General features: G+C 54.5%; 1 protein-coding gene across 1 annotated transcript in view; it reads left to right on the top strand.

Moving 5' to 3' along the window:
- The window catches only part of LOC308073412 (thrombospondin-type laminin G domain and EAR repeat-containing protein-like), a 134,911-nt gene that overhangs the window by 41,351 nt on the left and 70,445 nt on the right, over window positions 1-23,115 (top strand). The window lies entirely within an intron of this gene.

The following is a 23,115-nucleotide window of genomic DNA, read 5'->3' as shown; positions in this document are numbered from 1 at the left end:
CTCTCTCTCACTCTGTCACTGTCTGCCTGCCTGTCTGCCTCTCTCTCACTCTGTCACTGTCTGCCTGTGTGTCTGCCTTTCTGCCTCTCTCTCACTCTGTCACTGTCTGTCTGCCTGTCTGTCTGTCTGCCTGTCTGCCTCTCTATCACTCTGTCAGTGTCTGCCTGTCTGCCTGTCTCTCACTCTGTCACTGTCTGCCTCTCTCTCACTCTGTCACTGTCTGCCTGTCTGCCTGTCTGCCTCTCTCTCACTCTGTCACTGTCTGCCTGTCTGCCTCTCTCTCACTTTGTCACTGTCTGTCTGTCTGTCTGCCTGTCTGCCTCTCTCTCACTCTGTCACTGTCTGCCTGTCTGCCTCTCTCTCACTCTGTCACTGTCTGTCTGTCTGTCTGTCTGTCTGTCTGTCTGTCTGTCTGTCTGTCTGTCTGTCTGTCTGACTGTCTGTCTGCCTTTCTGCCTCTCTCTCACTCTGTCACTGTCTGCCTGTCTGCCTCTCTCTCACTCTGTCACTGTCTGTCTGCCTGTCTGCCTCTCTCTCACTCTGTCACTGTCTGTCTGTGTGTCTGCCTGTCTGCGCTCTCACTCTGTCACTGTCTGCCTGTCTGTCTGCCTGTCTGTCTCTCTCTCACTCTGTCACTGCCTGTCTGCCTCTCTCTCACTCTGTCACTGTCTGCCTTTCTGCCTCTCTCTCACTCTGTCACTGTCTGCCTGTCTGCCTCTCTCTCACTCTGTCACTGTCTGTCTGTCTGTCTGTCTGTCTGTCTGTCTGTCTGTCTGTCTGTCTGTCTGTCTGTCTGTCTGTCTGTCTGTCTGCCTCTCTCTCACTCTGTCACTGTCTGTCTGTCTGTCTGTCTGTCTGTCTGTCTGTCTGTCTGTCTGTCTGTCTGTCTGTCTGTCTGTCTGTCTGTCTGTCTGTCTGTCTGTCTGTCTGCCTCTCTCACTCTGTCACTATCTGTCTTTCTGCCTGTCTGCCACTCTCTCAATCTGTCACTGTCTGCCTGTCTGCCTCTCTCCCACTCTGTCACTGTCTGCCTGTCTGCCTCTCTCTCACTCTGTCACTGTCTGCCTGTCTGCCTGTCTGCCTCTTTCTCACTCTGTCATTGTATGCCTGTCTGCCTCTCTCTCACTCTGTCACTGTCTGCCTGTCTGCCTCTCTCTCACTCTGTCACTGTCTGCCTGTCTGCCTCTCTGTCACTCTGTCACTGTCTGCCTGTCTGCCTCTCTCTCACTCTGTCACTGTCTGCCTGTCTGCCTCTCTCTCACTCTGTCACAGTCTGCCTGTCTTCCTCTCTCTCACTCTTTCACTGTCTGCCTGTCTGCCTCTCTCTCACTCTGGTCACTGTCTGCCTGTCTGCCTCTCTCTCACTCTGTCACTGTCTGCCTGTCTGCCTGTCTACCTCTCTCTCTCACTCTGTCACTGTCTGCCTGTCTGCCTCTCTCTCACTCTGTCAATGTCTGCCTGTCTGCCTCTCTCTCACTCTGTCACTGTCTGCCTCTCTCTCACTCTCTCACTGTCTGTCTGCCTGTCTGCCTCTCTCTCACTCTGTCAATGTCTGCCTGTCTGCCTCTCTCTCTCACTCTGTCACTGTCTGCCTCTCTCTCACTCTGTCACTGTCTGCCTGTCTTCCTCTCTATCACTCTGTCACTGTCTGTCTGTCTGCCTGTCTGTCTGCCTCTCTCTCACTCTGGTCACTGTCTGCCTGTCTGCCTCTCTCTCACTCTGTCACTGTCTGCCTGTCTGCCTGTCTACCTCTCTCTCTCACTCTGTCACTGTCTGCCTGTCTGCCTCCCTCTCACTCTGTCAATGTCTGCCTGTCTGCCTCTCTCTCACTCTGTCACTGTCTGCCTCTCTCTCACTCTCTCACTGTCTGTCTGCCTGTCTGCCTGTCTGCCTCTCTCTCACTCTGTCACTGTCTGCCTGTCTGTCTGCCTTTCTGCCTCTCTCTCACTCTGTCACTGTCTGCCTGTCTGTCTGACTGTCTGCCTCTCTCTCACTCTGTCACTGTCTGCCTGTCTCTCACTCTGTCACTGTCTGCCTGTCTGTCTGCCTGTGTACCTCTCTATCACTCTGTCACTGTCTGCCTGTCTGCCTCTCTCTCACTCTGTCACTGTCTGTCTGCCTGTCTGCCTCTCTCTCAATCTGTCACTGTCTGTCTGTCTGTCTGCCTGTCTGCCTCTCTCTCACTCTGTCACTGTCTGCCTGTCTGCCTCTCTCTCACTCTTTCACTGTCTGCCTGTCTGCCTCTCTCTCACTCTGTCACTGTCTGCCTGTGTGTCTGCCTTTCTGCCTCTCTCTCACTCTGTCACTGTCTGCCTGTCTGCCTCTCTCTCACTCTGTCACTGTCTGCCTGTCTGCCTCTCTCTCACTCTGTCACTGTCTGCCTGTCTGTCTGCCTGTCTGCCTCTCTATCACTCTGTCAGTGTCTGCCTGTCTGCCTGTCTCTCACTCTGTCACTGTCTGCCTCTCTCTCACTCTGTCACTGTCTGCCTGTCTGCCTGTCTGCCTCTCTCTCACTCTGTCACTGTCTGCCTGTCTGCTTCTCTCTCACTCTGTCACTGTCTGTCTGTCTGCCTGTCTGCCTCTCTCTCACTCTGTCACTGTCTGCCTGTCTGCCTCTCTCTCACTCTGTCACTGTCTGTCTGTCTGTCTGTCTGACTGACTGTCTGTCTGCCTGTCTGCCTCTCTCTCACTCTGTCACTGTCTGCCTGTCTGCTTCTCTCTCACTCTGTCACTGTCTGTCTGTCTGCCTGTCTGCCTCTCTCTCACTCTGTCACTGTCTGCCTGTCTGCCTCTCTCTCACTCTGTCACTGTCTGTCTGTCTGCCTGTCTGTCTGCCTGTCTGCCTCTCTATCAATCTGTCACTGTCTGCCTGTCTGCCTCTCTCTCACTCTGTCACTGTCTGTCTGCCTGTCTGCCTCTCTCTCAATCTGTCACTGTCTGTCTGTCTGTCTGCCTGTCTGCCTGTCTGCCTCTCTCTCACTCTGTCACTGTCTGCCTGTCTGCCTCTCTCTCACTCTGTCACTGTCTGACTGTCTGCCTCTCTCTGACTCTGTCACTGTCTGTCTGCCTGTCTGCCTCTCTCTCATTCTGTCACTGTCTGCCTGTCTGTCTGTCTGCCTGTCTGCCTCTCTCTCACTCTGTCACTGTCTGCCTGTCTGCCTGTCTGCCTCTCTCTCACTCTGTCACTGCCTGTCTGCTTCTCTCTCACTCTGTCACTGTCTGCCTGTCTGCCTGTCTGCCTCTCTCTCACTCTGTCACTGTCTGCCTGTCTGCCTGCCTGTCTGCCTCTCTATCACTCTGTCACTGTCTGTCTGCCTGTCTGTCTGCCTCTCTCTCACTCTGTCACTGTCTGTCTGCCTGTCTATCTCTCTCTCACTCTGTCACTGTCTGCCTGTCTGCCTCTCTCTCACTCTGTCACTGTCTGCCTGTCTGCCTCTCTCTCACTCTGTCACTGTCTGCCTGTCTGTCTGTCTGTCTGTCTGTCTGTCTGCCTCTCTCTCACTCTCTCACTGTATGTCTGCCTGTCTGCCTCTCTCTCACTCTGTCACTGTCTGCCTGTCTGCCTCTCTCTCACTCACTCTGTCACTGTCTGTCTGCCTGTCTGTCTGCCTCTCTCTCACTCTGTCACTGTCTGTCTGTCTGTCTGCCTGTCTGTCTGCCTGTCTGCCTCTCTCTCACTCTGTCACTGTCTGCCTGTCTGCCTCTCTCTCACTCTGTCACTGTCTGCCTGTCTGCTTGTCTGCCTGTCTCTCACTCTGTCACTGTCTGCCTGTCTGACTGTCTGCCTCTCTCTCACTCTGTCACGGTCTGCCTGTCTGCCTGTCTGCCTCTCTCTCACTCTGTCACTGTCTGCCTGTCTGCCTGTCTCTCACTCTGTCACTGTCTGTCTGCCTGTCTGCCTCTCTCTCACTCTGTCACTGTCTGCCTGTCTGCCTGTCTGCCTCTCTCTCACTCTGTCACTGTCTGCCTCTCTCTCACTCTCTCACTGTCTGCCTGTCTGCCTGTCTGCCTCTCTCTCACTCTGTCACTGTCTGCGTGTCTGCCTCTCTCTCACTCACTCTGTCACTGTCTGCCTGTCTGCCTGTCTGCCTCTCTCTCACTCTGTCACTGTCTGCCTGTCTGTCTGTCTGTCTGTCTGCCTCTCTCTCACTCTGTCACTGTCTGCCTCTCTCTCACTCTGTCCAAGTCTGCCTGTCTGCCTCTCTCTCACTCTGTCACTGTCTGCCTGTCTGCCTCTCTCTCACTCACTCTGTCACAGTCTGTCTGCCTGTCTGCCTGTCTGCCTCCCTCTCTCACTCTGTCACTGTCTGCCTGTCTGCCTGTCTGTCTGCCTGTCTGCCTCTCTCTCACTCTGTCACTGTCTGCCTGTCTGCCTCACTCTCACTCTGTCACTGTCTGCCTGTCTGCCTCTCTCTCACTCTGTGACTGTCTGCCTGTCTGTCTGTCTGCCTCTCTCTCACTCTGTCACTGTCTGCCTGTCTGCCTCTCTCTCACTCTGTCACTGTCTGCCTGTCTGCCTCTCTCTCACTCTGTCACTGTCTGCCTGTCTGCTTGTCTGCCTCTCTCTCACTCTGTCACTGTCTGCCTCTCTCTCACTCACTCTGTCACTGTCTGTCTGTCTGCCTGTCTGCCTGTCTGCCTCTCTCTCACTCTGTCACTGTCTGCCTGTCTGTCTGCCTGTCTGCCTCTCTATCACTCTTTCACTGTCTGCCTGTCTGCCTGTCTGCCTCTCTCTCACTCTGTGACTGTCTGCCTGTCTGCCTCTCTCTCACTCTGTCACTGTCTGCCTGTCTGCCTCTCTCTCACTCTGTCACTGTCTGCCTGTCTGACTGTCTGCCTCTCTCTCACTCTGTCACTGTCTGCCTGTCTCTCACTCTGTCACTGTGTGCCTGTCTGTCTGTCTGTCTGCCTGTCTGCCTCTCTATCACTCTGTCACTGTCTGCCTGTCTGCCTCTCTCTCACTCTGTCACTGTCTGTCTGCCTGTCTGCCTCTCTCTCACTCTGTCACTGTCTGTCTGCCTGTCTGCCTGTCTGCCTCTCTCTCACTCTGTCACTGTCTGCCTGTCTGCCTCTCTCTCACTCTGTCACTGTCTGCCTGTCTGCCTCTCTCTCACTCTGTCACTGTCTGCCTGTGTGTCTGCCTTTCTGCCTCTCTCTCACTCTGTCACTGTCTGTCTGCCTGTCTGTCTGTCTGCCTGTCTGCCTCTCTATCACTCTGTCAGTGTCTGCCTGTCTGCCTGTCTCTCACTCTGTCACTGTCTGCCTCTCTCTCACTCTGTCACTGTCTGCCTGTCTGCCTGTCTGCCTCTCTCTCACTCTGTCACTGTCTGCCTGTCTGCCTCTCTCTCACTTTGTCACTGTCTGTCTGTCTGTCTGCCTGTCTGCCTCTCTCTCACTCTGTCACTGTCTGCCTGTCTGCCTCTCTCTCACTCTGTCACTGTCTGTCTGTCTGTCTGTCTGTCTGTCTGTCTGTCTGTCTGTCTGTCTGTCTGTCTGACTGTCTGTCTGCCTTTCTGCCTCTCTCTCACTCTGTCACTGTCTGCCTGTCTGCCTCTCTCTCACTCTGTCACTGTCTGTCTGCCTGTCTGCCTCTCTCTCACTCTGTCACTGTCTGTCTGTGTGTCTGCCTGTCTGCGCTCTCACTCTGTCACTGTCTGCCTGTCTGTCTGCCTGTCTGTCTCTCTCTCACTCTGTCACTGCCTGTCTGCGTCTCTCTCACTCTGTCACTGTCTGCCTTTCTGCCTCTCTCTCACTCTGTCACTGTCTGCCTGTCTGCCTCTCTCTCACTCTGTCACTGTCTGTCTGTCTGTCTGTCTGTCTGTCTGTCTGTCTGTCTGTCTGTCTGTCTGTCTGTCTGTCTGTCTGTCTGTCTGTCTGTCTGTCTGTCTGCCTCTCTCTCACTCTGTCACTGTCTGTCTGTCTGTCTGTCTGTCTGTCTGTCTGTCTGTCTGTCTGTCTGTCTGTCTGTCTGTCTGTCTGTCTGTCTGTCTGTCTGTCTGTCTGTCTGTCTGTCTGCCTCTCTCACTCTGTCACTATCTGTCTTTCTGCCTGTCTGCCACTCTCTCAATCTGTCACTGTCTGCCTGTCTGCCTCTCTCCCACTCTGTCACTGTCTGCCTGTCTGCCTCTCTCTCACTCTGTCACTGTCTGCCTGTCTGCCTCTTTCTCACTCTGTCATTGTATGCCTGTCTGCCTCTCTCTCACTCTGTCACTGTCTGCCTGTCTGCCTCTCTCTCACTCTGTCACTGTCTGCCTGTCTGCCTCTCTGTCACTCTGTCACTGTCTGCCTGTCTGCCTCTCTCTCACTCTGTCACTGTCTGCCTGTCTGCCTCTCTCTCACTCTGTCACTGTCTGCCTGTCTTCCTCTCTCTCACTCTTTCACTGTCTGCCTGTCTGCCTCTCTCTCACTCTGGTCACTGTCTGCCTGTCTGCCTCTCTCTCACTCTGTCACTGTCTGCCTGTCTGCCTGTCTACCTCTCTCTCTCACTCTGTCACTGTCTGCCTGTCTGCCTCTCTCTCACTCTGTCAATGTCTGCCTGTCTGCCTCTCTCTCACTCTGTCACTGTCTGCCTCTCTCTCACTCTCTCACTGTCTGTCTGCCTGTCTGCCTCTCTCTCACTCTGTCAATGTCTGCCTGTCTGCCTCTCTCTCTCACTCTGTCACTGTCTGCCTGTCTGCCTCTCTCTCACTCTGTCACTGTCTGCCTGTCTTCCTCTCTATCACTCTGTCACTGTCTGTCTGCCTGTCTGTCTGCCTCTCTCTCACTCTGGTCACTGTCTGCCTGTCTGCCTCTCTCTCACTCTGTCACTGTCTGCCTGTCTGCCTGTCTACCTCTCTCTCTCACTCTGTCACTGTCTGCCTGTCTGCCTCCCTCTCACTCTGTCAATGTCTGCCTGTCTGCCTCTCTCTCACTCTGTCACTGTCTGCCTCTCTCTCACTCTCTCACTGTCTGTCTGCCTGTCTGCCTGTCTGCCTCTCTCTCACTCTGTCACTGTCTGCCTGTCTGTCTGCCTTTCTGCCTCTCTCTCACTCTGTCACTGTCTGCCTGTCTGTCTGCCTGTCTGCCTCTCTCTCACTCTGTCACTGTCTGCCTGTCTCTCACTCTGTCACTGTCTGCCTGTCTGTCTGCCTGTGTGCCTCTCTATCACTCTGTCACTGTCTGCCTGTCTGCCTCTCTCTCACTCTGTCACTGTCTGTCTGCCTGTCTGCCTCTCTCTCAATCTGTCACTGTCTGTCTGTCTGTCTGCCTGTCTGCCTCTCTCTCACTCTGTCACTGTCTGCCTGTCTGCCTCTCTCTCACTCTGTCACTGTCTGCCTGTCTGCCTCTCTCTCACTCTGTCACTGTCTGCCTGTGTGTCTGCCTTTCTGCCTCTCTCTCACTCTGTCACTGTCTGCCTGTCTGCCTCTCTCTCACTCTGTCACTGTCTGCCTGTCTGCCTCTCTCTCACTCTGTCACTGTCTGCCTGTCTGTCTGCCTGTCTGCCTCTCTATCACTCTGTCAGTGTCTGCCTGTCTGCCTGTCTCTCACTCTGTCACTGTCTGCCTCTCTCTCACTCTGTCACTGTCTGCCTGTCTGCCTGTCTGCCTCTCTCTCACTCTGTCACTGTCTGCCTGTCTGCTTCTCTCTCACTCTGTCACTGTCTGTCTGTCTGTCTGCCTGTCTGCCTCTCTCTCACTCTGTCACTGTCTGCCTGTCTGCCTCTCTCTCACTCTGTCACTGTCTGTCTGTCTGTCTGTCTGACTGACTGTCTGTCTGCCTGTCTGCCTCTCTCTCACTCTGTCACTGTCTGCCTGTCTGCTTCTCTCTCACTCTGTCACTGTCTGTCTGTCTGCCTGTCTGCCTCTCTCTCACTCTGTCACTGTCTGCCTGTCTGCCTCTCTCTCACTCTGTCACTGTCTGTCTGTCTGCCTGTCTGTCTGCCTGTCTGCCTCTCTATCACTCTGTCACTGTCTGCCTGTCTGCCTCTCTCTCACTCTGTCACTGTCTGTCTGCCTGTCTGCCTCTCTCTCAATCTGTCACTGTCTGTCTGTCTGTCTGCCTGTCTGCCTGTCTGCCTCTCTCTCACTCTGTCACTGTCTGCCTGTCTGCCTCTCTCTCACTCTGTCACTGTCTGCTTGTCTGCCTCTCTCTCACTCTGTCACTGTCTGCCTGTGTGTCTGCCTTTCTGCCTCTCTCTCACTCTGTCACTGTCTGCCTGTCTGCCTCTCTCTCACTCTGTCACTGTCTGCCTGTCTGCCTCTCTCTCACTCTGTCACTGTCTGCCTGTCTGTCTGCCTGTCTGCCTCTCTATCACTCTGTCAGTGTCTGCCTGTCTGCCTGTCTCTCACTCTGTCACTGTCTGCCTCTCTCTCACTCTGTCACTGTCTGCCTGTCTGCCTGTCTGCCTCTCTCTCACTCTGTCACTGTCTGCCTGTCTGCTTCTCTCTCACTCTGTCACTGTCTGTCTGTCTGCCTGTCTGCCTCTCTCTCACTCTGTCACTGTCTGCCTGTCTGCCTCTCTCTCACTCTGTCACTGTCTGTCTGTCTGTCTGACTGACTGTCTGTCTGCCTGTCTGCCTCTCTCTCACTCTGTCACTGTCTGCCTGTCTGCTTCTCTCTCACTCTGTCACTGTCTGTCTGTCTGCCTGTCTGCCTCTCTCTCACTCTCTCACTGTCTGCCTGTCTGCCTCTCTCTCACTCTGTCACTGTCTGTCTGTCTGACTGTTTGTCTGCCTGTCTGCCTCTCTCTCACTCTGTCACTGTCTGCCTATCTGCCTCTCTCTCATTCTGTCACTGTCTGCCTGTCTGTCTGCCTGTCTGCCTCTCTCTCACTCTGTCACTGTCTGTCTGTGTGTCTGTCTGCCTGTCTGCCTCTCTCTCACTCTATCACTGTCTGCCTGTCTGTCTGCCTGTCTGTCTCTCTCTCACTCTGTCACTGCCTGTCTGCCTCTCTCTCACTCTGTCACTGTCTGCCTGTCTGCCTCTCTCTCACTCTGTCACTGTCTGCCTCTCTGCCTCTCTCTCACTCTGTCACTGTCTGCCTGTCTGTCTGCCTGTCTGCCTCTCTCTCACTCTGTCACTCTCTGCCTGTCTATCTGCCTGTCTGCCTCTCTCTCACTCTGTCACTGCCTGTCTGCCTCTCTCTCACTCTGTCACTGTCTGCCTGTCTGTCTCTCTCTCACTCTGTCAATGTCTGCCTGTCTGCCTCTCTCTCACTCTGTCACTGTCTGCCTGTCTGCCTCTCTCTCACTCTGTCACTGTCTGTCTGTCTGCCTGTCTGCCTCTCTCTCACTCTTACACTGTCTGTCTGCCTCTCTCTCAATCTGTCACTGTCTGCCTGTCTGCCTCTCTCTCACTCTGTCCCTGTCTGTCTGTCTGCCTGTCTGCCTCTCTCTCACTCTTACACTGTCTGCCTCTCTCTCAATCTTTCACTGTCTGCCTGTCTGCCTCTCTCTCACTCTGTCACTGTCTGACTGTCTGCCTCTCTCTGACTCTGTCACTGTCTGTCTGCCTGTCTGCCTCTCTCTCATTCTGTCACTGTCTGCCTGTCTGTCTGTCTGCCTGTCTGCCTCTCTCTCACTCTGTCACTGTCTGCCTGTCTGCCTGTCTGCCTGTCTGCCTCTCTCTCACTCTGTCACTGCCTGTCTGCTTCTCTCTCACTCTGTCACTGTCTGCCTGTCTGCCTGTCTGCCTCTCTCTCACTCTGTCACTGTCTGCCTGTCTGTCTGCCTGTCTGCCTCTCTATCACTCTGTCACTGTCTGTCTGCCTGTCTGTCTGCCTCTCTCTCACTCTGTCACTGTCTGTCTGCCTGTCTATCTCTCTCTCACTCTGTCACTGTCTGCCTGTCTGCCTCTCTCTCACTCTGTCACTGTCTGCCTGTCTGCCTCTCTCTCACTCTGTCACTGTCTGCCTGTCTGTCTGTCTGTCTGTCTGCCTCTCTCTCACTCTCTCACTGTATGTCTGCCTGTCTGCCTCTCTCTCACTCTGTCACTGTCTGCCTGTCTGTCTGCCTGTCTGTCTCTCTCTCACTCTGTCACTGCCTGTCTGCCTCTCTCTCACTCTGTCACTGTCTGCCTGTCTGCCTCTCTCTCACTCTGTCACTGTCTGCCTCTCTGCCTCTCTCTCACTCTGTCACTGTCTGCCTGTCTGTCTGACTGACTGTCTGTCTGCCTGTCTGCCTCTCTCTCACTCTGTCACTGTCTGCCTGTCTGCTTCTCTCTCACTCTGTCACTGTCTGCCTGTCTGCCTCTCTCTCACTCTGTCACTGTCTGCCTGTCTTCCTCTCTATCACTCTGTCACTGTCTGTCTGTCTGCCTGTCTGTCTGCCTCTCTCTCACTCTGGTCACTGTCTGCCTCTCTCTCACTCTGTCACTGTCTGCCTGTCTGCCTGTCTACCTCTCTCTCTCACTCTGTCACTGTCTGCCTGTCTGCCTCCCTCTCACTCTGTCAATGTCTGCCTGTCTGCCTCTCTCTCACTCTGTCACTGTCTGCCTCTCTCTCACTCTCTCACTGTCTGTCTGCCTGTCTGCCTGTCTGCCTCTCTCTCACTCTGTCACTGTCTGCCTGTCTGTCTGCCTTTCTGCCTCTCTCTCACTCTGTCACTGTCTGCCTGTCTGTCTGCCTGTCTGCCTCTCTCTCACTCTGTCACTGTCTGCCTGTCTCTCACTCTGTCACTGTCTGCCTGTCTGTCTGCCTGTCTGCCTCTCTATCACTCTGTCACTGTCTGCCTGTCTGCCTCTCTCTCACTCTGTCACTGTCTGTCTGCCTGTCTGCCTCTCTCTCAATCTGTCACTGTCTGTCTGTCTGTCTGCCTGTCTGCCTGTCTGCCTCTCTCTCACTCTGTCACTGTCTGCCTGTCTGCCTCTCTCTCACTCTGTCACTGTCTGCCTGTCTGCCTCTCTCTCACTCTGTCACTGTCTGCCTGTGTGTCTGCCTTTCTGCCTCTCTCTCACTCTGTCACTGTCTGCCTGTCTGCCTCTCTCTCACTCTGTCACTGTCTGCCTGTCTGCCTCTCTCTCACTCTGTCACTGTCTGTCTGCCTGTCTGTCTGCCTGTCTGCCTCTCTATCACTCTGTCAGTGTCTGCCTGTCTGCCTGTCTCTCACTCTGTCACTGTCTGCCTCTCTCTCACTCTGTCACTGTCTGCCTGTCTGCCTGTCTGCCTCTCTCTCACTCTGTCACTGTCTGCCTGTCTGCTTCTCTCTCACTCTGTCACTGTCTGTCTGTCTGCCTGTCTGCCTCTCTCTCACTCTGTCACTGTCTGCCTGTCTGCCTCTCTCTCACTCTGTCACTGTCTGTCTGTCTGTCTGTCTGTCTGACTGACTGTCTGTCTGCCTGTCTGCCTCTCTCTCACTCACTCTGTCACTGTCTGCCTGTCTGCTTCTCTCTCACTCTGTCACTGTCTGTCTGTCTGCCTGTCTGCCTCTCTCTCACTCTGTCACTGTCTGCCTGTCTGCCTCTCTCTCACTCTGTCACTGTCTGTCTGTCTGACTGTCTGTCTGCCTGTCTGCCTCTCTCTCACTCTGTCACTGTCTGCCTATCTGCCTCTCTCTCATTCTGTCACTGTCTGCCTGTCTGTCTGCCTGTCTGCCTCTCTCTCACTCTGTCACTGTCTGTCTGTGTGTCTGTCTGCCTGTCTGCTTCTCTCTCACTCTGTCACTGTCTGTCTGTCTGCCTGTCTGCCTGTCTACCTCTCTCTCTCACTCTGTCACTGTCTGCCTGTCTGCCTCTCTCTCACTCTGTCAATGTCTGCCTGTCTGCCTCTCTCTCACTCTGTCACTGTCTGCCTCTCTCTCACTCTCTCACTGTCTGTCTGCCTGTCTGCCTCTCTCTCACTCTGTCAATGTCTGCCTGTCTGCCTCTCTCTCTCACTCTGTCACTGTCTGCCTGTCTGCCTCTCTCTCACTCTGTCACTGTCTGCCTGTCTTCCTCTCTATCACTCTGTCACTGTCTGTCTGCCTGTCTGTCTGCCTCTCTCTCACTCTGGTCACTGTCTGCCTGTCTGCCTCTCTCTCACTCTGTCACTGTCTGCCTGTCTGCCTGTCTACCTCTCTCTCTCACTCTGTCACTGTCTGCCTGTCTGCCTCCCTCTCACTCTGTCAATGTCTGCCTGTCTGCCTCTCTCTCACTCTGTCACTGTCTGCCTCTCTCTCACTCTCTCACTGTCTGTCTGCCTGTCTGCCTGTCTGCCTCTCTCTCACTCTGTCACTGTCTGCCTGTCTGTCTGCCTTTCTGCCTCTCTCTCACTCTGTCACTGTCTGCCTGTCTGTCTGCCTGTCTGCCTCTCTCTCACTCTGTCACTGTCTGCCTGTCTCTCACTCTGTCACTGTCTGCCTGTCTGTCTGCCTGTGTGCCTCTCTATCACTCTGTCACTGTCTGCCTGTCTGCCTCTCTCTCACTCTGTCACTGTCTGTCTGCCTGTCTGCCTCTCTCTCAATCTGTCACTGTCTGTCTGTCTGTCTGCCTGTCTGCCTCTCTCTCACTCTGTCACTGTCTGCCTGTCTGCCTCTCTCTCACTCTGTCACTGTCTGCCTGTCTGCCTCTCTCTCACTCTGTCACTGTCTGCCTGTGTGTCTGCCTTTCTGCCTCTCTCTCACTCTGTCACTGTCTGCCTGTCTGCCTCTCTCTCACTCTGTCACTGTCTGCCTGTCTGCTTCTCTCTCACTCTGTCACTGTCTGTCTGTCTGCCTGTCTGCCTCTCTCTCACTCTGTCACTGTCTGCCTGTCTGCCTCTCTCTCACTCTGTCACTGTCTGTCTGTCTGCCTGTCTGTCTGCCTGTCTGCCTCTCTATCACTCTGTCACTGTCTGCCTGTCTGCCTCTCTCTCACTCTGTCACTGTCTGTCTGCCTGTCTGCCTCTCTCTCAATCTGTCACTGTCTGTCTGTCTGTCTGCCTGTCTGCCTGTCTGCCTCTCTCTCACTCTGTCACTGTCTGCCTGTCTGCCTCTCTCTCACTCTGTCACTGTCTGCTTGTCTGCCTCTCTCTCACTCTGTCACTGTCTGCCTGTGTGTCTGCCTTTCTGCCTCTCTCTCACTCTGTCACTGTCTGCCTGTCTGCCTCTCTCTCACTCTGTCACTGTCTGCCTGTCTGCCTCTCTCTCACTCTGTCACTGTCTGCCTGTCTGTCTGCCTGTCTGCCTCTCTATCACTCTGTCAGTGTCTGCCTGTCTGCCTGTCTCTCACTCTGTCACTGTCTGCCTCTCTCTCACTCTGTCACTGTCTGCCTGTCTGCCTGTCTGCCTCTCTCTCACTCTGTCACTGTCTGCCTGTCTGCTTCTCTCTCACTCTGTCACTGTCTGTCTGTCTGCCTGTCTGCCTCTCTCTCACTCTGTCACTGTCTGCCTGTCTGCCTCTCTCTCACTCTGTCACTGTCTGTCTGTCTGTCTGACTGACTGTCTGTCTGCCTGTCTGCCTCTCTCTCACTCTGTCACTGTCTGCCTGTCTGCTTCTCTCTCACTCTGTCACTGTCTGTCTGTCTGCCTGTCTGCCTCTCTCTCACTCTCTCACTGTCTGCCTGTCTGCCTCTCTCTCACTCTGTCACTGTCTGTCTGTCTGACTGTTTGTCTGCCTGTCTGCCTCTCTCTCACTCTGTCACTGTCTGCCTATCTGCCTCTCTCTCATTCTGTCACTGTCTGCCTGTCTGTCTGCCTGTCTGCCTCTCTCTCACTCTGTCACTGTCTGTCTGTGTGTCTGTCTGCCTGTCTGCCTCTCTCTCACTCTATCACTGTCTGCCTGTCTGTCTGCCTGTCTGTCTCTCTCTCACTCTGTCACTGCCTGTCTGCCTCTCTCTCACTCTGTCACTGTCTGCCTGTCTGCCTCTCTCTCACTCTGTCACTGTCTGCCTCTCTGCCTCTCTCTCACTCTGTCACTGTCTGCCTGTCTGTCTGCCTGTCTGCCTCTCTCTCACTCTGTCACTCTCTGCCTGTCTATCTGCCTGTCTGCCTCTCTCTCACTCTGTCACTGCCTGTCTGCCTCTCTCTCACTCTGTCACTGTCTGCCTGTCTGTCTCTCTCTCACTCTGTCAATGTCTGCCTGTCTGCCTCTCTCTCACTCTGTCACTGTCTGCCTGTCTGCCTCTCTCTCACTCTGTCACTGTCTGTCTGTCTGCCTGTCTGCCTCTCTCTCACTCTTACACTGTCTGTCTGCCTCTCTCTCAATCTGTCACTGTCTGCCTGTCTGCCTCTCTCTCACTCTGTCCCTGTCTGTCTGTCTGCCTGTCTGCCTCTCTCTCACTCTTACACTGTCTGCCTCTCTCTCAATCTTTCACTGTCTGCCTGTCTGCCTCTCTCTCACTCTGTCACTGTCTGACTGTCTGCCTCTCTCTGACTCTGTCACTGTCTGTCTGCCTGTCTGCCTCTCTCTCATTCTGTCACTGTCTGCCTGTCTGTCTGTCTGCCTGTCTGCCTCTCTCTCACTCTGTCACTGTCTGCCTGTCTGCCTGTCTGCCTGTCTGCCTCTCTCTCACTCTGTCACTGCCTGTCTGCTTCTCTCTCACTCTGTCACTGTCTGCCTGTCTGCCTGTCTGCCTCTCTCTCACTCTGTCACTGTCTGCCTGTCTGTCTGCCTGTCTGCCTCTCTATCACTCTGTCACTGTCTGTCTGCCTGTCTGTCTGCCTCTCTCTCACTCTGTCACTGTCTGTCTGCCTGTCTATCTCTCTCTCACTCTGTCACTGTCTGCCTGTCTGCCTCTCTCTCACTCTGTCACTGTCTGCCTGTCTGCCTCTCTCTCACTCTGTCACTGTCTGCCTGTCTGTCTGTCTGTCTGTCTGCCTCTCTCTCACTCTCTCACTGTATGTCTGCCTGTCTGCCTCTCTCTCACTCTGTCACTGTCTGCCTGTCTGTCTGCCTGTCTGTCTCTCTCTCACTCTGTCACTGCCTGTCTGCCTCTCTCTCACTCTGTCACTGTCTGCCTGTCTGCCTCTCTCTCACTCTGTCACTGTCTGCCTCTCTGCCTCTCTCTCACTCTGTCACTGTCTGCCTGTCTGTCTGACTGACTGTCTGTCTGCCTGTCTGCCTCTCTCTCACTCTGTCACTGTCTGCCTGTCTGCTTCTCTCTCACTCTGTCACTGTCTGCCTGTCTGCCTCTCTCTCACTCTGTCACTGTCTGCCTGTCTTCCTCTCTATCACTCTGTCACTGTCTGTCTGTCTGCCTGTCTGTCTGCCTCTCTCTCACTCTGGTCACTGTCTGCCTCTCTCTCACTCTGTCACTGTCTGCCTGTCTGCCTGTCTACCTCTCTCTCTCACTCTGTCACTGTCTGCCTGTCTGCCTCCCTCTCACTCTGTCAATGTCTGCCTGTCTGCCTCTCTCTCACTCTGTCACTGTCTGCCTCTCTCTCACTCTCTCACTGTCTGTCTGCCTGTCTGCCTGTCTGCCTCTCTCTCACTCTGTCACTGTCTGCCTGTCTGTCTGCCTTTCTGCCTCTCTCTCACTCTGTCACTGTCTGCCTGTCTGTCTGCCTGTCTGCCTCTCTCTCACTCTGTCACTGTCTGCCTGTCTCTCACTCTGTCACTGTCTGCCTGTCTGTCTGCCTGTCTGCCTCTCTATCACTCTGTCACTGTCTGCCTGTCTGCCTCTCTCTCACTCTGTCACTGTCTGTCTGCCTGTCTGCCTCTCTCTCAATCTGTCACTGTCTGTCTGTCTGTCTGCCTGTCTGCCTGTCTGCCTCTCTCTCACTCTGTCACTGTCTGCCTGTCTGCCTCTCTCTCACTCTGTCACTGTCTGCCTGTCTGCCTCTCTCTCACTCTGTCACTGTCTGCCTGTGTGTCTGCCTTTCTGCCTCTCTCTCACTCTGTCACTGTCTGCCTGTCTGCCTCTCTCTCACTCTGTCACTGTCTGCCTGTCTGCCTCTCTCTCACTCTGTCACTGTCTGTCTGCCTGTCTGTCTGCCTGTCTGCCTCTCTATCACTCTGTCAGTGTCTGCCTGTCTGCCTGTCTCTCACTCTGTCACTGTCTGCCTCTCTCTCACTCTGTCACTGTCTGCCTGTCTGCCTGTCTGCCTCTCTCTCACTCTGTCACTGTCTGCCTGTCTGCTTCTCTCTCACTCTGTCACTGTCTGTCTGTCTGCCTGTCTGCCTCTCTCTCACTCTGTCACTGTCTGCCTGTCTGCCTCTCTCTCACTCTGTCACTGTCTGTCTGTCTGTCTGTCTGTCTGACTGACTGTCTGTCTGCCTGTCTGCCTCTCTCTCACTCACTCTGTCACTGTCTGCCTGTCTGCTTCTCTCTCACTCTGTCACTGTCTGTCTGTCTGCCTGTCTGCCTCTCTCTCACTCTGTCACTGTCTGCCTGTCTGCCTCTCTCTCACTCTGTCACTGTCTGTCTGTCTGACTGTCTGTCTGCCTGTCTGCCTCTCTCTCACTCTGTCACTGTCTGCCTATCTGCCTCTCTCTCATTCTGTCACTGTCTGCCTGTCTGTCTGCCTGTCTGCCTCTCTCTCACTCTGTCACTGTCTGTCTGTGTGTCTGTCTGCCTGTCTGCTTCTCTCTCACTCTGTCACTGTCTGTCTGTCTGCCTGTCTGCCTGTCTACCTCTCTCTCTCACTCTGTCACTGTCTGCCTGTCTGCCTCTCTCTCACTCTGTCAATGTCTGCCTGTCTGCCTCTCTCTCACTCTGTCACTGTCTGCCTCTCTCTCACTCTCTCACTGTCTGTCTGCCTGTCTGCCTCTCTCTCACTCTGTCAATGTCTGCCTGTCTGCCTCTCTCTCTCACTCTGTCACTGTCTGCCTGTCTGCCTCTCTCTCACTCTGTCACTGTCTGCCTGTCTTCCTCTCTATCACTCTGTCACTGTCTGTCTGTCTGTCTGCCTCTCTCTCACTCTGGTCACTGTCTGCCTGTCTGCCTCTCTCTCACTCTGTCACTGTCTGCCTGTCTGCCTGTCTACCTCTCTCTCTCACTCTGTCACTGTCTGCCTGTCTGCCTCCCTCTCACTCTGTCAATGTCTGCCTGTCTGCCTCTCTCTCACTCTGTCACTGTCTGCCTCTCTCTCACTCTCTCACTGTCTGTCTGCCTGTCTGCCTGTCTGCCTCTCTCTCACTCTGTCACTGTCTGCCTGTCTGTCTGCCTTTCTGCCTCTCTCTCACTCTGTCACTGTCTGCCTGTCTGTCTGCCTGTCTGCCTCTCTCTCACTCTGTCACTGTCTGCCTGTCTCTCACTCTGTCACTGTCTGCCTGTCTGTCTGCCTGTGTGCCTCTCTATCACTCTGTCACTGTCTGCCTGTCTGCCTCTCTCTCACTCTGTCACTGTCTGTCTGCCTGTCTGCCTCTCTCTCAATCTGTCACTGTCTGTCTGTCTGTCTGCCTGTCTGCCTCTCTCTCACTCTGTCACTGTCTGCCTGTCTGCCTCTCTCTCACTCTGTCACTGTCTGCCTGTCTGCCTCTCTCTCACTCTGTCACTGTCTGCCTGTGTGTCTGCCTTTCTGCCTCTCTCTCACTCTGTCACTGTCTGCCTGTCTGCCTCTCTCTCACTCTGTCACTGTCTGCCTGTCTGCCTCTCTCTCACTCTGTCACTGTCTGCCTGTCTGTCTGCCTGTCTGCCTCTCTATCACTCTGTCAGTGTCTGCCTGTCTGCCTGTCTCTCACTCTGTCACTGTCTGCCTCTCTCTCACTCTGTCACTGTCTGCCTGTCTGCCTGTCTGCCTCTCTCTCACTCTGTCACTGTCTGCCTGTCTGCTTCTCTCTCACTCTGTCACTGTCTGTCTGTCTGCCTGTCTGCCTCTCTCTCACTCTGTCACTGTCTGCCTGTCTGCCTCTCTCTCACTCTGTCACTGTCTGTCTGTCTGTCTGTCTGACTGACTGTCTGTCTGCCTGTCTGCCTCTCTCTCACTCTGTCACTGTCTGCCTGTCTGCTTCTCTCTCACTCTGTCACTGTCTGTCTGTCTGCCTGTCTGCCTCTCTCTCACTCTGTCACTGTCTGCCTGTCTGCCTCTCTCTCACTCTGTCACTGTCTGTCTGTCTGCCTGTCTGTCTGCCTGTCTGCCTCTCTATCACTCTGTCACTGTCTGCCTGTCTGCCTCTCTCTCACTCTGTCACCGTCTGTCTGCCTGTCTGCCTCTCTCTCAATCTGTCACTGTCTGTCTGTCTGTCTGCCTGTCTGCCTGTCTGCCTCTCTCTCACTCTGTCACTGTCTGCCTGTCTGCCTCTCTCTCACTCTGTCACTGTCTGCCTGTCTGCCTCTCTCTCACTCTGTCACTGTCTGCCTGTGTGTCTGCCTTTCTGCCTCTCTCTCACTCTGTCACTGTCTGCCTGTCTGCCTCTCTCTCACTCTGTCAATGTCTGCCTGTCTGCCTCTCTCTCACTCTGTCACTGTCTGCCTGTCTGTCTGCCTGTCTGCCTCTCTATCACTCTGTCAGTGTCTGCCTGTCTGCCTGTCTCTCACTCTGTCACTGTCTGCCTCTCTCTCACTCTGTCACTGTCTGCCTGTCTGCCTGTCTGCCTCTCTCTCACTCTGTCACTGTCTGCCTGTCTGCTTCTCTCTCACTCTGTCACTGTCTGTCTGTCTGCCTGTCTGCCTCTCTCTCACTCTGTCACTGTCTGCCTGTCTGCCTCTCTCTCACTCTGTCACTGTCTGTCTGTCTGACTGACTGTCTGTCTGCCTGTCTGCCTCTCTCTCACTCTGTCACTGTCTGCCTGTCTGCTTCTCTCTCACTCTGTCACTGTCTGTCTGTCTGCCTGTCTGCCTCTCTCTCACTCTGTCACTGTCTGCCTGTCTGCCTCTCTCTCACTCTGTCACTGTCTGTCTGTCTGACTGTCTGTCTGCCTGTCTGCCTCTCTCTCACTCTGTCACTGTCTGCCTATCTGCCTCTCTCTCATTCTGTCACTGTCTGCCTGTCTGCCTCTCTCTCACTCTGTCACTGTCTGTCTGTGTGTCTGTCTGCCTGTCTGCCTCTCTCTCACTCTGTCACTGTCTGCCTGTCTGTCTGCCTGTCTGTCTCTCTCTCACTCTGTCACTGCCTGTCTGCCTCTCTCTCACTCTGTCACTGTCTGCCTCTCTCTCACTCTGTCACTGTCTGCCTCTCTGCCTCTCTCTCACTCTGTCACTGTCTGCCTGTCTGTCTGCCTGTCTGCCTCTCTCTCACTCTGTCACTCTCTGCCTGTCTATCTGCCTGTCTGCCTCTCTCTCACTCTGTCACTGCCTGTCTGCCTCTCTCTCACTCTGTCACTGTCTGCCTGTCTGTCTCTCTCTCACTCTGTCAATGTCTGCCTGTCTGCCTCTCTCTCACTCTGTCACTGTCTGCCTGTCTGCCTCTCTCTCACTCTGTCACTGTCTGTCTGTCTGCCTGTCTGCCTCTCTCTCACTCTTACACTGTCTGTCTGCCTCTCTCTCAATCTGTCACTGTCTGCCTGTCTGCCTCTCTCTCACTCTGTCCCTGTCTGTCTGTCTGCCTGTCTGCCTCTCTCTCACTCTTACACTGTCTGCCTCTCTCTCAATCTTTCACTGTCTGCCTGTCTGCCTCTCTCTCACTCTGTCACTGTCTGACTGTCTGCCTCTCTCTGACTCTGTCACTGTCTGTCTGCCTGTCTGCCTCTCTCTCATTCTGTCACTGTCTGCCTGTCTGTCTGTCTGCCTGTCTGCCTCTCTCTCACTCTGTCACTGTCTGCCTGTCTGCCTGTCTGCCTGTCTGCCTCTCTCTCACTCTGTCACTGCCTGTCTGCTTCTCTCTCACTCTGTCACTGTCTGCCTGTCTGCCTGTCTGCCTCTCTCTCACTCTGTCACTGTCTGCCTGTCTGTCTGCCTGTCTGCCTCTCTATCACTCTGTCACTGTCTGTCTGTCTGCCTGTCTGTCTGCCTCTCTCTCACTCTGTCACTGTCTGTCTGCCTGTCTATCTCTCTCTCACTCTGTCACTGTCTGCCTGTCTGCCTCTCTCTCACTCTGTCACTGTCTGCCTGTCTGCCTCTCTCTCACTCTGTCACTGTCTGCCTGTCTGTCTGTCTGTCTGTCTGCCTCTCTCTCACTCTCTCACTGTATGTCTGCCTGTCTGCCTCTCTCTCACTCTGTCACTGTCTGCCTGTCTGTCTGCCTGTCTGTCTCTCTCTCACTCTGTCACTGCCTGTCTGCCTCTCTCTCACTCTGTCACTGTCTGTCTGCCTGTCTGCCTCTCTCTCACTCTGTCACTGTCTGCCTCTCTGCCTCTCTCTCACTCTGTCACTGTCTGTCTGCCTGTCTGTCTGACTGACTGTCTGTCTGCCTGTCTGCCTCTCTCTCACTCTGTCACTGTCTGCCTGTCTGCTTCTCTCTCACTCTGTCACTGTCTGCCTGTCTGCCTCTCTCTCACTCTGTCACTGTCTGCCTGTCTTCCTCTCTATCACTCTGTCACTGTCTGTCTGCCTGTCTGTCTGCCTCTCTCTCACTCTGGTCACTGTCTGCCTCTCTCTCACTCTGTCACTGTCTGCCTGTCTGCCTGTCTACCTCTCTCTCTCACTGTCTGCCTGTCTGCCTCCCTCTCACTCTGTCAATGTCTGCCTGTCTGCCTCTCTCTCACTCTGTCACTGTCTGCCTCTCTCTCACTCTCTCACTGTCTGTCTGCCTGTCTGCCTGTCTGCCTCTCTCTCACTCTGTCACTGTCTGCCTGTCTGTCTGCCTTTCTGCCTCTCTCTCACTCTGTCACTGTCTGCCTGTCTGTCTGCCTGTCTGCCTCTCTCTCACTCTGTCACTGTCTGCCTGTCTCTCACTCTGTCACTGTCTGCCTGTCTGTCTGCCTGTCTGCCTCTCTATCACTCTGTCACTGTCTGCCTGTCTGCCTCTCTCTCACTCTGTCACTGTCTGTCTGCCTGTCTGCCTCTCTCTCAATCTGTCACTGTCTGTCTGTCTGTCTGCCTGTCTGCCTGTCTGCCTGTCTGCCTCTCTCTCACTCTGTCACTGTCTGCCTGTCTGCCTCTCTCTCACTCTGTCACTGTCTGCCTGTCTGCCTCTCTCTCACTCTGTCACTGTCTGCCTGTGTGTCTGCCTTTCTGCCTCTCTCTCACTCTGTCACTGTCTGCCTGTCTGCCTCTCTCTCACTCTGTCACTGTCTGCCTGTCTGCCTCTCTCTCACTCTGTCACTGTCTGTCTGCCTGTCTGTCTGCCTGTCTGCCTCTCTATCACTCTGTCAGTGTCTGCCTGTCTGCCTGTCTCTCACTCTGTCACTGTCTGCCTCTCTCTCACTCTGTCACTGTCTGCCTGTCTGCCTGTCTGCCTCTCTCTCACTCTGTCACTGTCTGCCTGTCTGCTTCTCTCTCACTCTGTCACTGTCTGTCTGTCTGCCTGTCTGCCTCTCTCTCACTCTGTCACTGTCTGCCTGTCTGCCTCTCTCTCACTCTGTCACTGTCTGTCTGTCTGTCTGTCTGTCTGTCTGACTGACTGTCTGTCTGCCTGTCTGCCTCTCTCTCACTCTGTCACTGTCTGCCTGTCTGCTTCTCTCTCACTCTGTCACTGTCTGTCTGTCTGCCTGTCTGCCTCTCTCTCACTCTGTCACTGTCTGCCTGTCTGCCTCTCTCTCACTCTGTCACTGTCTGTCTGTCTGACTGTCTGTCTGCCTGTCTGCCTCTCTCTCACTCTGTCACTGTCTGCCTATCTGCCTCTCTCTCATTCTGTCACTGTCTGCCTGTCTGTCTGCCTGTCTGCCTCTCTCTCACTCTGTCACTGTCTGTCTGTGTGTCTGTCTGCCTGTCTGCTTCTCTCTCACTCTGTCACTGTCTGTCTGTCTGCCTGTCTGTCTGCCTGTCTGTCTCTCTCTCACTCTGTCACTGCCTGTCTGCCTCTCTCTCACTCTGTCACTGTCTGCCTGTCTGCCTCTCTCTCACTCTGTCACTGTCTGCCTCTCTGCCTCTCTCTCACTCTGTCACTGTCTGCCTGTCTGTCTGCCTGTCTGCCTCTCTCTCACTCTGTCACTCTCTGCCTGTCTATCTGCCTGTCTGCCTCTCTCTCACTCTGTCACTGCCTGTCTGCCTCTCTCTCACTCTGTCACTGTCTGCCTGTCTGTCTCTCTCTCACTCTGTCAATGTCTGCCTGTCTGCCTCTCTCTCACTCTGTCACTGTCTGCCTGTCTGCCTCTCTCTCACTCTGTCACTGTCTGTCTGTCTGCCTGTCTGCCTCTCTCTCACTCTTACACTGTCTGTCTGCCTCTCTCTCAATCTGTCACTGTCTGCCTGTCTGCCTCTCTCTCACTCTGTCACTGTCTGTCTGTCTGCCTGTCTGCCTCTCTCTCACTCTTACACTGTCTGCCTCTCTCTCAATCTGTCACTGTCTGCCTGTCTGCCTCTCTCTCACTCTGTCACTGTCTGACTGTCTGCCTCTCTCTGACTCTGTCACTGTCTGTCTGCCTGTCTGCCTCTCTCTCATTCTGTCACTGTCTGCCTGTCTGTCTGTCTGCCTGTCTGCCTCTCTCTCACTCTGTCACTGTCTGCCTGTCTGCCTGTCTGCCTCTCTCTCACTCTGTCACTGCCTGTCTGCTTCTCTCTCACTCTGTCACTGTCTGCCTGTCTGCCTGTCTGCCTCTCTCTCACTCTGTCACTGTCTGCCTGTCTGTCTGCCTGTCTGCCTCTCTATCACTCTGTCATTGTCTGTCTGCCTGTCTGTCTGCCTCTCTCTCACTCTGTCACTGTCTGTCTGTCTGCCTGTCTATCTCTCTCTCACTCTGTCACTGTCTGCCTGTCTGCCTCTCTCTCACTCTGTCACTGTCTGCCTGTCTGCCTCTCTCTCACTCTTCCACTGTCTGCCTGTCTGTCTGTCTGTCTGTCTGCCTCTCTCTCACTCTCTCACTGTATGTCTGCCTGTCTGCCTCTCTCTCACTCTGTCACTGTCTGCCTGTCTGCCTCTCTCTCACTCACTCTGTCACTGTCTGTCTGCCTGTCTGCCTCTCTCTCACTCTGTCACTGTCTGTCTGTCTGCCTGTCTGTCTGCCTGTCTGCCTCTCTCTCACTCTGTCACTGTCTGCCTGTCTGCCTCTCTCTCACTCTGTCACTGTCTGCCTGTCTGCTTGTCTGCCTGTCTCTCACTCTGTCACTGTCTGCCTGTCTGACTGTCTGCCTCTCTCTCACTCTGTCACGGTCTGCCTGTCTGCCTGTCTGCCTCTCTCTCACTCTGTCACTGTCTGCCTGTCTGCCTGTCTCTCACTCTGTCACTGTCTGTCTGCCTGTCTGCCTCTCTCTCACTCTGTCACTGT

Source organism: Gymnoscopelus braueri (assembly GCF_963280865.1).
Source record: "Gymnoscopelus braueri genome assembly, chromosome: 18".
Taxonomy (NCBI): Eukaryota; Metazoa; Chordata; class Actinopteri; order Myctophiformes; family Myctophidae; genus Gymnoscopelus; species Gymnoscopelus braueri.
Note: the sequence above shows the minus strand (reverse complement) of the source record. Positions and strands in the feature narration are given on the sequence as shown.